The sequence below is a fragment of the Arachis ipaensis genome, chromosome B2 (assembly GCF_059453495.1).
Source record: "Arachis ipaensis isolate K30076 ecotype BB chromosome B2, ASM5945349v1, whole genome shotgun sequence".
Taxonomy (NCBI): domain Eukaryota; kingdom Viridiplantae; phylum Streptophyta; class Magnoliopsida; order Fabales; family Fabaceae; genus Arachis; species Arachis ipaensis.
This window is the reverse complement of record NC_142437.1, coordinates 50,131,588-50,145,054: the sequence shown is the minus strand read 5'-3', so window position 1 is coordinate 50,145,054 and position 13,467 is coordinate 50,131,588. Positions and strand designations below refer to the sequence as shown.

At 37.6% G+C, this 13,467-nt stretch overlaps 1 non-coding gene across 1 annotated transcript; it reads left to right on the top strand.

Moving 5' to 3' along the window:
- The first annotated feature begins 10,477 nt into the window (after positions 1-10,477).
- LOC148573933 (small nucleolar RNA R71) lies at positions 10,478-10,585 on the top strand. The gene has a single exon (XR_015906811.1). It is a non-coding gene; the product is annotated as a small nucleolar RNA R71 (small nucleolar RNA).
- The last annotated feature ends 2,882 nt before the right edge of the window (positions 10,586-13,467 follow it).

The window sequence follows — 13,467 nt, the reverse complement described above, 5'->3', positions numbered from 1 at the left end:
TTCCGTTCTACATGAAGATGAGATAGAATGAGTATCTCTTAGGTATCTAATATAGGGGACCGAGTTCAAGATATTAAAATCTTTATGGTATAAGTTAGAATCCATGGATGGCCATTCTTGAGATCCGGAAAGTCTAAACCTTGTCTCTAGTATTCCGAGTAGGATCTGGGAAGGGATGGCTGTGACGAGCTTCAAACTCGCAAGTGCTGGGCGTAGTGACAGACGCAAAAGGATCACTGAATCCTATTCTAGTATGATCGAGAACCGACAGATGATTAGCCATGCAGTGACAGCGCATTGGACCATTTTCACTGAGAGGACAGGATGTAGCCATTGACAACGGTGATGCCCAACATACAGCTTGCCATGGAAAGGAGTAGGAATGATTGGATGAAGACAGCAGGAAAGCAGATGTTCAGGAGGAACGAAAGGATCTCTATACTCTTATCTGAAATTCTCACCAATGAATTACATAAGTATCTCTATCCTAGTTTATATTTTAATCATGTTTTTATTATCAATTCACCATAACCATTTGAATCCGCCTGACAGAGGTTTACAAGGTGACCATAGCTTGCTTCAGGCCGACAATCTCCGTGGGATCGACCCTTACTCATGTAAGGTTTATTACTTGGACGACCCAGTGCACTTGCTGGTTAGTTGTGCGAAGTTGTGACAAAGTGTGATTCGCATTTGAGAGCACCAAGTCTTTGGCGCCATTGTTGATGATCGCAACTTCGTGCGCCACCTATGAACCACTTCCTCAACATAATTTTGCACCACCTTACTCACAAGCCCTTTTTCACCAAACACCCCCATATGACCCCAACCCATATCCACCATACCAACCACCTTGTGAACCATATTAACCATATGAAGAACCACCCCAATTCCACCACCAATACCCTCAAGAACCACCACCTCCATATTATCACCAAGATGAATCACCTCCCATGTATGATAACTTTCAACCACATAATGAATTTCCCTTTCCACCACAACCCTCCATGGAAGAACACCCATATCCATCCATCCAAGAGCTAATGGATCATCTCAATTAAGCAATAGATCGGCTTCAAGAAATAATCCATCAAAAGGAGCAAGAGGAAGCCCAAAAGAATTATGAAGCTATCGAGGCTAACCTTGCCAAAATTAAAGCCAACTTGGACTCATGGGACTCATGCAACAAGCAAAGCATCTCCACAGATGAATGTGAGAAATCAACCGAAGAGAGGAGTATGAAGGAGATTTTAGAATCTCAACATGAGGACAAGGAGATGGGGTATGTCTTGCAACAAGTGGAGGAGGAAGAGATGGTTGAAAAAGAAGAAGTGGTTGAAGAGTTAAAGGAAGTTGAACAAGAGGTGGATTTCAAACTTGAGAGCACTTCCACACCAACTGACATTGTTGATGATTTTGTGGAAGTTTTTGAACCTTCTTCCAATGAGCTTGAATTTGGTGTTGAGGAGGATAATGCGCAACCTCATAAGCATATAATGAATGATAAAGAATTGAAAGAAGGTGATCAATTAACAAATCTTCCTCTTGGAGATGAGGCCACACCAACACATGATCCTTTGGTATTTGAGAAATCTTCTCCTCTTGAATTTGAGGTGGATGTTGAGACAAGTTCCACATTACCTCCAAGTTTTGATATGAAGAATGGAGAAGAGTTAGAAGAGGTTGGTGAGGAAGTAATTGGACATGAAGAGTCTTGTCAAGAGGTGAACATGGAAGAAGCTTGCCAAGAGGTGGAGGTATTCAAAGAAGAGCACAAGGGAATGGAACTTACAAGACCATTGGAGACGTCCCTTCCTAAGTCACCATCCAACATAATATTCAAGTGGGTAAAATTCTTATCTCTAATCTTTACTTTCCCACTTGAATATGGTTTGATTGAGACGGATGGACAACTTAGAGCTCTTTGTGGGGTTAAGAGCAAAAGAGAATTTATTAGTGGGTGAAAATGCCAATCAAGGTTTGTTATGGTTGAAAACTCAAAGCCTAAGTGCAATGGTTGGTATAGTTCTCAACTAAAGGGGTCTAGGAAGATGCTTTGGTGTTTACTTGAGAATTCGGATCACTTGTCACCTAATTAGAATTGTGATGATCAACTTGAAGATGGGTGTAGAAACAAGATTTGGGATCCGGAAATATATGAAGACCAATTTTGGAAGCTCTTAGCTTGTGTAGAACTTCATCAAGGCTTGATCTTGAATTTTGGAGCTTACTTGAAGTCCAAGCATTGGTGGAAGTTTCAAGATGAGTTCAAGCATAAGCCACCATGACAAGGAGCTTCCCAAATGTCCAACTTAAGGACTTAAACTAAAAGTGCTAGGTGGGAGACACCCCACCATGGTAAACTCTTTCCATTCTCTTGTAAATATAATCAATGGATGAATTGGGTTGCCATTGTTAGGTAGTTTTCTTCTTTGCATACTCTTGTTTTAATATTTTGGTTGTTGGTTTGTTTGATTAGATTTGTGCCTTAAGTTGTAGTTCAGTTGTTATTAAGTAGTGTTTTGCTTGTAGTATAAGTTATGTTTTTAGTGTATTTGAAAATTTTTCAAAAACCAAAAAGAATTTTTGTTAAATTTGATTTTTGATTATTTTAGAATGCTTGTAGATTAGGAGAGTACCTTGTTTTTATCCTAAGCTTCTTAAAAGAAAAAAAAAAGGGAATCCGCGCGCGAGCGTGCTATGCGCGCGCGCGCGCCGGTGTTGCATATGCACTCCTGGTACAAAAACCAGAGAGTTGTGCCAAAGTGGTGCCTATTCTGTGCCTGCGACCACGCGTAAGAGTGCATGACACGTACGCGTCGGTCGCCATCTTTACATCCACGTGTATGCGTGCTATGCGCATACGCGTCGCTTGTCATGCCTGCCCACCCACGCGCACGCGTGCGTGACGCGTACGCGTCGCTCTCCGCGCCCTGTTTTTTCCCCTGTTCTGCCCTATTTTCTTTCTCCCTTCTTCTCTTCTTTTCCTTCTAGTTTCTTCCTCTTTCTTTCTCTTCCTTTCTTCCTTTCTTACTTTCTTTCCCTTCTTCTTTTCTTTCCAAAATTCCACTTTTTATTTTTCTTATTTTCATTTTCTTCTATATGTTGCATTCGCATATTATCACCCGTTGCATTTTAATTTTGTTTTTATAGCTTGTTCTTGTTTTCTTTTCTAAGTTCTTGTTTTAATAATGGTGTTGGATTCTTATATTCAATTGTTGAGGATTTCTTGGTTAATCTTGGTGCTTTGTGACTTGTTTGACATTAATTGTAATATTTGCTCTACACACAAGATTAGTGCTTTAGTCCTTCCTGACTCATGATCCCTTGTTTTTGTACCTCATCATCATTGAGTTAGGATGGGACCAAATGCTCTCATGCTTATCACTAATCTTGTTTGTGTCAATTGTTGATTAACCTTGATGCAACATGCTCTTCATGTCATTTGCCTATGCTTTGACTTTGTTCTTGCATCAAGTATTAGTTAATATGCCTTTGCTTGAATTATTTTCTCACTTACAAGCGTAGCTAACATGTAGTGAGAACCTTACTCTTATTTGGCATTAGCCCCCGCCTATGTTCTACTTGCTTTGCTATCTTTGTTGTAGGCTTAATTTTCTTTCTTTTTCTTTCCTTTTAGGTTGGCCACCAAGAAGGGAAGGAATGGAAAAGCTTCTAAATGGGGCAACAAACAAGTTCACTCACACACCCTTTTGAAGGAGCTCATCAATTGTAGCAACCCATCCACCTTGCTCTCCTTTGTATGCACCGAGGACGGTGCAAATTTCTAAGTGTGGGGAGGTCGTTCGACCGACCTCCATGGGTAACAACTTCCTTTTTCAACACCAATTCTTAATTTTTGTCTTTGTTAGTTAGTTGTTGCATTGCATGATAGGTTTCATGTTAGTTAGAATTTGTACATATTTCACCATTTCTTTTTATGTTAGGACTACTTGGTTAGGGTGATGATTTCTTTTTCAAGAAAAATTATTTTTAGGGCACCCTACCAATTTTGAAAAAAAAATTGTTGAACTTGCTTGGAAGAATGTATTTTGGAACATGGTTTTTGAGCTAAGAACACAAGCATGTGAGTTTTGAGCCCAATTGCGTGGTTACATCATATAACCACTTATTTTCATTCTTGTGTGCATTATTCTTTTTCTATGATTGTAATCTTTGATTTGTTTGATTCTTTATGTCCATTATTCCCTGTATACATGCATTTATATGATTGAGGCCATCATTTCATTTAGCTCACTTACCCAAATAGCCTACCTTTCATCAACTATTGTTAGCCAATTTTGAGCCTATTTAATACCTTTTGTTATTAATGTTAGCACATCACTACCCATAAGCGAAAAATAATAAATGTCCCTTAATTTGGATCTTTGATTAGCTTAGGCTAGTGAGGGTGTGTATCATTTAGGTATGGGAAACTTGGGACATTGGTTGAGGTAAAAGTGTAGTTTTTATTTTTGTTGAAAATATTGGAAATTTGGTACATATTCATGCACTATATGTAAAACCATATGCATTGATACGTTTGTATATACTTTAGAAAAAAATGATAAAGGAAAAAAAAAAAAATATATATATATATATATATATATATATATATATATGTGGAATATATATATAGAAAAAGGGAATGCATATAGAAAAAATGTCCCAAAGTAAAGTTCAATAAATATAGAAAAAAAAATCAATGCATATGGAATATGAATAAAAAAATATATATATAGAAAAAATATAGAAAAAAAAAAGAGAAAAAAAATAAAAAGGGGACAAAAATGTCCCAAAGTAAAGTTCAATAAAAATCAATGCATATGGAATATGAATTAAAGAGAATGCATGAGTATGTGAAAAGTGGGAATCATATGTACCTAGGGTGTGTATTAGAATTATATAAGTTGTTATATGTGTTTGGTGAGATCTTAGGCTAATCAAAGATTCAAATTTCAAGCTCACTTGACCATATACATCCCTAGCTTTACCCTAGCCCCATTACAACCTATGAATAAGACCTCATGATGAATGTATGCATGCATTGAATAATTGTTGATTGTTAGATGAAAAACAAATCATAGAAAGCATGACTAGAAGAGAATTGAGTGAATCGACCCTATACACTAGAGCGACTAGAGCGGATACACTTCCGGTGAGGGTTCGATGCTCAATTCCTTGTTCTCGTCTTTCATGAGCTTTTCTTCTTGCAAGTCTATTTGTACTTTATTTTGATATTCAAATTGGTAGGATCCATGAATCGTCATATGATCTTAGCCCTACTTGTTCATATGTGTTCTTGGAGATTGATTTACCTTTAACCAAGTAGGTAGAATCATTTTGCATTTAGTTGCATTCATATAGATAGGTGCACATAGTTTATTTGCATTGAATAAATGTTCATACCCCTTTTCCTGTCCTTCTTTATTCTTAGCATGAGGACATGCTTGGTTTAAGTGTGGGGAGATTTAATAAACTTCAATTTCGTGGTTCATCTTGTGCTTAATTTGGGGGATTTTATCACCTTTTCCCACATTTATTCAATGAAATAGCATGGTTTTGCAATTCTCCCTTGATTTGTGCTTAAATGTGAAAACATGCTTTTTAGGCCTTAAAATAGCTAAATTTAATCCACTTTAATTCCATTCGATGCCTTGACATGTTTGTTGAGGGATTTCAGGTTCATAAGGCAAGTATTGGATGGAAGAAGTGAGGAGAAAAGCATGCAAAGTGGGAGAACTTATGAAAAAATGAAGGAACCGTAAAGCTGTCAAGCCTGACCTCTTGGCACTCAATCGACCATAACTTGAGCTACAGAGGTCCAAATGAGGCGGTTTCAGTTGCGCTAAAAAGCTAACAACTGAGGTTTCGAAATGATATAAAATTTTCCATATGTTGCTTCACGTTCAGGGGCGCGCACGCGCCATGTACGCGTGCGCACCGATGCTGCTCGTGGCCCACTAAAGTGAAATTGCCCCCAGCGATTTCTGAAGCATTTAGGCCCAATCCAACTCATTTCTGATGCTATTGAACCCAAGAATTGGAGAGGGAATGAACCAAGTAGTCATAGTTTAGTTTTCATCATATTTTAGGAGTAGACTTCTAGAGGGAGAAGCTCTCTCCTCTCTCTAGATTTAGTATAGAAATTAGGGTAGAGTTAGGTTAATCACTCTCAAATTTCTCTTTCAATTCTTGTTTTGATCTTAATTCTCTTACATTTTAGTGTTCTATTGTCTTAATCTTCTTAGTTTCTCTTGTTAATTTCTTGTTTTGCTCTCTTTTATGTTTATGAACAATTGTTGGATCTTATTTTTCTTTAATGCAATTTTATGTTTCCATGCTCTTCTATGTTCATCTTCATTGTTATTGTTGATTTCTTGCTTATGATAGTTATGGGTTTTACTAATTCTTGCAATTGATGATGTTTACTTTTTTTGCACTCTAGGTGTTTGTTAAAATGCTTTTACTAGTTTTTGAGTAGTTTCCTTCACTCTTGGCCTAGGCTAAGGGAATTGAGTGACCTTGAGTCATTGGGTCTCAATGATTTGGTGATTTGAGAACCCTTACTGGTCAATTTGATACTTGGTGCACGAAATTGTGATCTCTGGTAATGGCTCCAAAAGCTTGGTGCTCTAATCTCAATTCATAATTTGTCACAACTTCGATACAACTAACCAGCAAGTGCACTGGGTCGTCCAAGTAATACCTTACGTGAGTAAGGGTCGAATCCCACGGAGATTGTTGGTATGAAGCAAGCTATGGTCACCTTGCAAATCTCAGTCAGGCGGATATCAATTGATAATGGTGTTTTCGAATAATAATTAATAGAATAGGGATAGAGGTACTTATGTAAATCATTGGTAGGAATTTCAGATAAGCGAATGGAGATGCTTTTCGTTCCTCTGAACCTCTGCTTTCCTGCTATCTTCATCCAATCAGTCTTACTCCTTTCCATGGCTGGTTTTATGCAAGGGCATCACCATTGTCAGTGGCTACATCCCCTCCTCTCAGTGAAAAATATGCTCACATGCTCTGTCACAGCACGGCTAATCATCTGTCGGTTCTCGATCATGCTGGAATAGGATTCACCCTCCTTTTGCATTTGTCACTAACGCCCAGCACTCGCGAGTTTGAAGCTCGTCACAGTCATTCAATCATTGAATCCTACTCGGAATACCACAGACAAGGTTTAGACTTTCCGGATTCTCTTGAATGCCGCCATCATTCTAGCTTATACCACGAAGATTCTGGTTAGGAGATCTAAGAGATATTCATTCTAGCTTATTTCATATAGAACAGAAGTGTTTGTCAGGCATGCGTTCATAAGGGAGAAGGATGATGAGCGTCACACATAATCATCACCTTCATCACGTTCTTGGGTGTGAATGGATATCTTAGAAGCGAAGTAAGATGAATTGAATAGAAAACAGTAGTACTTTGCATTAATCTTTGAGGAACAGCAGAGCTCCACACCTTAATCTATGGAGTGTAGAAACTCTACCGTTTGAAAATACATAAGTGAAGGTCCAGGCATGGCCGTGTGGCCAGCCCCCATGGTCTAAGAACAATGCGTTCAAAGATGTCTAATACAATAGTAAAAGGTCCTATTTATAATAAACTAGCTACTAGGGTTTACATGAGTAAGTAATTGATGCATAAATTCACTTCCGGGGCCCACTTGGTGTGTGCTTGGGCTGAGCTCTAACTTTACACGTGCAGAGGCCATTTGTGGAGTTGAACGCCAGGTTTTGATCCATTTCTGGCGTTCAACTTTGGTTTTGGATCCTTTTCTGGCGCTGGACGCCAGAATTGGGCAGAGAGCTAGCGTTGAACGCCAGTTTGCGTCGTCTATTCTTGGCCAAAGTATGGACTATTATATATTTCTGGAAAGCCCTGGATGTCTACTTTCCAAATCAATTGGAAGCGCGCCATTTGGAGTTCTGTGGCTCCAGAAATCCATTTTGAGTGCAGGGAGGTCAGAATCCAACAGCATCAGCAGTCCTTCTTCAACCTCTGAATCTGATTTCTGCTCAAGTCCCTCAATTTCAGCCAGAAAATACCTGAAATCACAGAAAAATACACAAACTCATAGTAAAGTCCAGAAATGTGAATTTAACATAAAAACTAATGAAAACATCCCTAAAAGTAACTAGATCCTACTAAAAAGATACTAAAAATAATGTCAAAAAGCGTATAAATTATCCGCTCATCACAACACCAAACTTAAATTGTTGCTTGTCCCCAAGCAACTGAAAATCAAATAGGATAAAAAGAAGAGAATATACTATAAATTCCAAACTATCAATGAAACATAGCTTCAATCATATGAGCGGGACTTATAGCTTTTTGCCTCTTGAATAGTTTTGGCATCTCACTTTATCCATTGAGGTTCAGAATGATTGGCTTCTATTGGAACTCAGAGTTCAGATAGTGTTATTGATTCTCCTAGTTCAGTATGATGATTCTTGAACACAGCTTCTTTATGAGTCTTGGCCGTGGCCCTAAGCACTTTGTTTTCCAGTATTAGCACCGGATACATAAATGCCACAGACACATAATTGGGTGAACCTTTTCAGATTGTGACTCAGCTTTGCTAAAGTCCCCAATTAGAGGTGTCCAGGGTTCTTAATAGAGTTAGATAAATAAACATTGGGTTGACTCCACATGATCATTAACCTAAGAAAACATGAAAAACAAAAATAATAGAGTTAGATAAATAAACATTGGGTTGCCTCCCAACAAGCGCTTCTTTAATGTCAATAGCTTGACAGTGGGCTCTCATGGAGCCTCACAGATGTGCAGAGCTTTGTTGAAACTCTCCAACACCAAACTTAGAGTTTGGATATGGGAGTTCAACACCAAACTTAGAGTTTGGTTGTGGCCTCCAAACACCAAACTTAGAGTTTGACTGTGGGGGCTTGGGTTGACTCTGCTTTGAGAGAAGCTTTTCATGCTTCCTCTCCATGGTTGCAGAGGGAGATCCTTGAGTTTTAAACACAAGGGAGTCCCCATTCAATTGAAAGACTAATTCACCTCTGTCAACATCAATCAAAGCTCTTGCTGTGGCCAGGAAAGGTCTTCCTAGGATGATGGATTCATCTTCTTCCTTTCCAGTATCCAGGACTATGAAATCAGCAGGGATGTAAAGGCCTTCAACCTTTACTAATACGTCCTCTACTTGTCCATATGCCTGTTTTCTTGAATTGTCTGCCATCTCTAATGAGATTTTAGCAACTTGCACCCCATAGATTCCCAGTTTCTCTATTACAGAGAGGGGCATGAGGTTTATTCCTGAACCAAGGTCACACAGAGCCTTAAAGATCATGGTGCCTATGGTACAAGGTATTATGAACTTCCCAGGATCCTGACTCTTCTGAGGCAATGTCAGTTGATCCAAATCACTTAGTTCATTGATAAACAAGGGAGGTTCAACTTCCCAAGCATCAATGCCAAATAATTTGGCATTCAGCTTCATGATTGCACCAAGAAACTTGGCAGATTGCTCTTCAGTAACATCCTCATTCTCTTCAGAAGAGGAATACTCATCAGAGCTCATGAAGGGCATAAGGAGGTTCAATGGAATCTCTATGGTCTCTAGATGAGCCTCAGAGTCCTTTGGTTCCTCAGAGGGAAGCTCCTTATTGATCACTGGACGTCCCAGGAGGTCTTCCTCCTTGGGATTCATGTCCTCTCCTCTCCTCACAGGTTCAGCCATGGTGCTTATGTCAATGGCCTTGCACTCTCCTTTTGGATTCTCTTCTGTATTGCTTGGGAGAGTACTAGGAGGGATTTCAGTGATCCTTTTACTCAGCTGGCCCACTTGTGCTTCCAAATTTCTAATGGAAGACCTTGTTTCAGTCATGAAACTTACAGTGGCCTTGGACAGATCAGAGACTAAGTTTGCTAAATTAGAAGTATTTTGTTCAGAGTTCTCTGTCTGTTGCTGAGTTGATGGTGGAAAAGGCTTGCTATTGCTAAACCTGTTTCTTCCACCATTATTAAAGCCTTGTTGAGGCTTTTGATCCTTCCATGAGAAATTTGGATGATTTCTCCATGATGAGTTATAGGTGTTTCCATAAGGTTCACCTAAGTAATTCACCTCTGCTATTGCAGGGTTCTCAGGATCATAAGCTTCTTCTTCATAAGAAGCCTCTTGAGTACTGTTGGATGCAGCTTGCATTCCATTCAGACTCTAAGAGATCATATTGACTTGCTGAGTCAATATTTTGTTCTGAGCCAATATGGAATTCAGAGTATCAACTTCAAGAACTCCCTTCTTCACAGGCGTCCCATTATTCACAGGATTCCTTTCAGAAGTGTACATGAACTGGTTATTAGCAACCATGTCAATGAGTTCTTGAGCTTCTGCAGGCGTTTTCTTTAGGTGAATGGATCCACCTGCAGAAGTGTCCAGTGACATCTTTGATAGCTCAGATAAACCATCATAGAATATATCCAGGATGGTCCATTCTGAAAGCATGTCAGAAGGACACTTTTTGGTCAACTGTTTGTATCTTTCCCAAGCTTCACAGAGGGATTCACCTTCTTTCTGTTTGAAGGTTTGAACATCAGCTCTAAGCTTGCTCAGCTTTTGAGGAGGAAAGTACTTGGCTAAGAAAGCCGTGACCAGCTTATCCCAAGAGTTCAGGCTGTCTTTGGGTTGAGAATCCAACCATAATCTAGCTCTGTCTCTTACAGCAAAGGGGAAAAGCTTGAGCCTGTAGACTTCAGGATCTACTCCATTAGTCTTAACAGTATCACATATCTGCAAGAATTCAGTTAAGAACTGAAAAGGATCTTCAGATGGAAGTCCATGAAACTTGCAGTTCTGCTGCATCAGAGAAACTAATTGAGGTTTCAGCTCAAAGTTGTTTGCTCCAATGGCAGGAATGGAGATGCTTCTTCCATGTAAATTGGAATTAGGTGCAGTAAAGTCACCAAGCATCCTCCTTGCATTATTATTATTTTCGGCTGCCATCTCCTCTTCCTGTTCGAAAATTTCTGAAAGGTTATCTCTGGATTGTTGTAATTTAGCTTCTCTTAATTTTCTCTTCAGAGTCCTTTCAGGTTCTGGATCTGCTTCAACAAGAGTATTTTTGTCCTTGCTCCTGCACATATGACAAAGAAGAGGGCACAGAAAAAATAATAATAATAGAGACCCTTTATACCACAGTATAGGGATCCCTTTGTGAGTGGAAGAAAAGAGGGGGAGATGAAGAATGTAATGTAATGGAAGAAACACAACTGTGAGGAGGGTTGATATGTGAGATGAGATGTTAGTAAATGAATAAATAAATAGAATAAGATGGGAGAGGGAGAATTTTCGAAAAATATTTTTGAAAAAGTGTTAGTGATTTTCGAAAATGGTTTTTGAAAAATGTTAGTATTTTTCGAAAAAAATTTTTTAAAATCAAAAATAAAAATAAAAATAATTAGTTAATTAAAGAGAAATTTTTGAAAAAGGGGGGAGATATTTTCGAAAATTCGGGAGAGAGAGTTAGTTAGGTAGTTTTGAAAAAGTTAAGAAACAAACAAAAAGTTAGTTAGTTAGTTGAAACAAATTTTTTTTTGAAAAGATAAGAAGTTAGGAGGTTAGAAAAGATATTTTGAAACCAACTTTTTGAAAAAGGTAAGATAAGAAGATATTTTTAGAAATTAGTTTTGAAAAAGATTTGATTTTTAAAATCTCAATTAATGACTTGATTCATAAGAAATCACAAGATATGATTCTAGAACTTAAAGTTTGAATCTTTCTTAACAAGCAAGTAACAAACTTCAAATTTTTGAATCAAAACATTGATTGATTATGTTATTTTCGAAAATAACTAAGAATTTTGAAAAAGATTTGATTTTTGAAAGAGATTTTGAAAAAGATAAGATTTTCAAATTGAAAATTTGATTTGACTCATAAGAAACAACTTGATTTTAAAAATTTTTGAAAAAGTCAACTCAAATTTTCGAATTTGATGAGAGAAAAAGGGAAAGATATTTTTTTTTTTTGAATTTTTATGATGAGAGAGAAAAACACTAAAATGATGCAATGCATGAAAATTTTAGATCAAAACTATGAATGTATGCAAGAATGCTATGAATGTCAAGATGAACACCAAGAACACCGTGAATATCATGATGAACATCAAGAACATATTTTTGAAAAATTTTTAATGCAAAGAGAACATGCAGGACACCAAACTTAGAATTCTTTAATGCTTAGACACTAGGAATTCAAGAATGCATATGAAAAATACTATACAACACAAAACAAAAAATCATCAAGATCAAACAAGAAGACTTACCAAGAACAACATGAAGATCATGAAGAACACTATGAATGCATGAATTTTCGAAAAAATGCAAGATGCATATGCAATTGACACCAAACTTATAACATGACACATGACTCAAACAAGAAACACAAAAATATTTCTGATTTTTATGATTTTCTAAATTTTTTGGATTTTTATTTTATATTTTTCGAAAAACTATTTTGGAAAAGAAAAATAAGGATTCCAAAATTTTTAATATGAATTCCAGGAATCTTATGTTCTAAAGCTCCAATCAAAGGGTCAGGCATGGCTTAATAGCCAGCCAAGCTTTAGTATATAATTACATGGACTGGAGTGATTAGTTGAATACCAATCCCAAAGCAGTTTGGGTATGGCTTTACAGCCAGATAGGATTCAACATGTTTCATGAAACACTAGAATTCATTCTTAAAAATTTTGAAGCCATAGAATAATTTATTTTTGAAAACATTATTTTTATTATTATATTTATTTATTATATATTTTTTTTTCGAAAACAAAAGAAAAATTTTTGAAAGATTTTTGAAAAATTTTTGAAAACAAAACAAAAAGAAAATTACCTAATCTGAGCAACACGATGAACCGTCAGTTGTCCATACTGGAACATTCCCCGGCAACGGCGCCAAAAACTTGGTGTTGTTGCCGGATCAAACTTGGCACTGATGTTACCGGACCAAAAGCTTGCCGAAAACTCAAACAATCCCCGGCAACGGCGCCATAAACTTGGTGCACGAAATTGTGATCTCTGGTAATGGCTCCAAAAGCTTGGTGCTCTAATCTCAATTCATAATTTGTCACAACTTCGATACAACTAACCAGCAAGTGCACTGGGTCGTCCAAGTAATACCTTACGTGAGTAAGGGTCGAATCCCACGAAGATTGTTGGTATGAAGCAAGCTATGGTCACCTTGCAAATCTCAGTCAGGCGGATATCAATTGATAATGGTGTTTTCGAATAATAATTAATAGAATAGGGATAGAGGTACTTATGTAAATCATTGGTAGGAATTTCAGATAAGCGAATGGAGATGCTTTTCGTTCCTCTGAACCTCTGCTTTCCTGCTATCTTCATCCAATCAGTCTTACTCCTTTCCATGGCTGGCTTTATGCAAGGGCATCACCGTTGTCAGTGGCTACATCCCCTCCTCTCAGTGAAAAA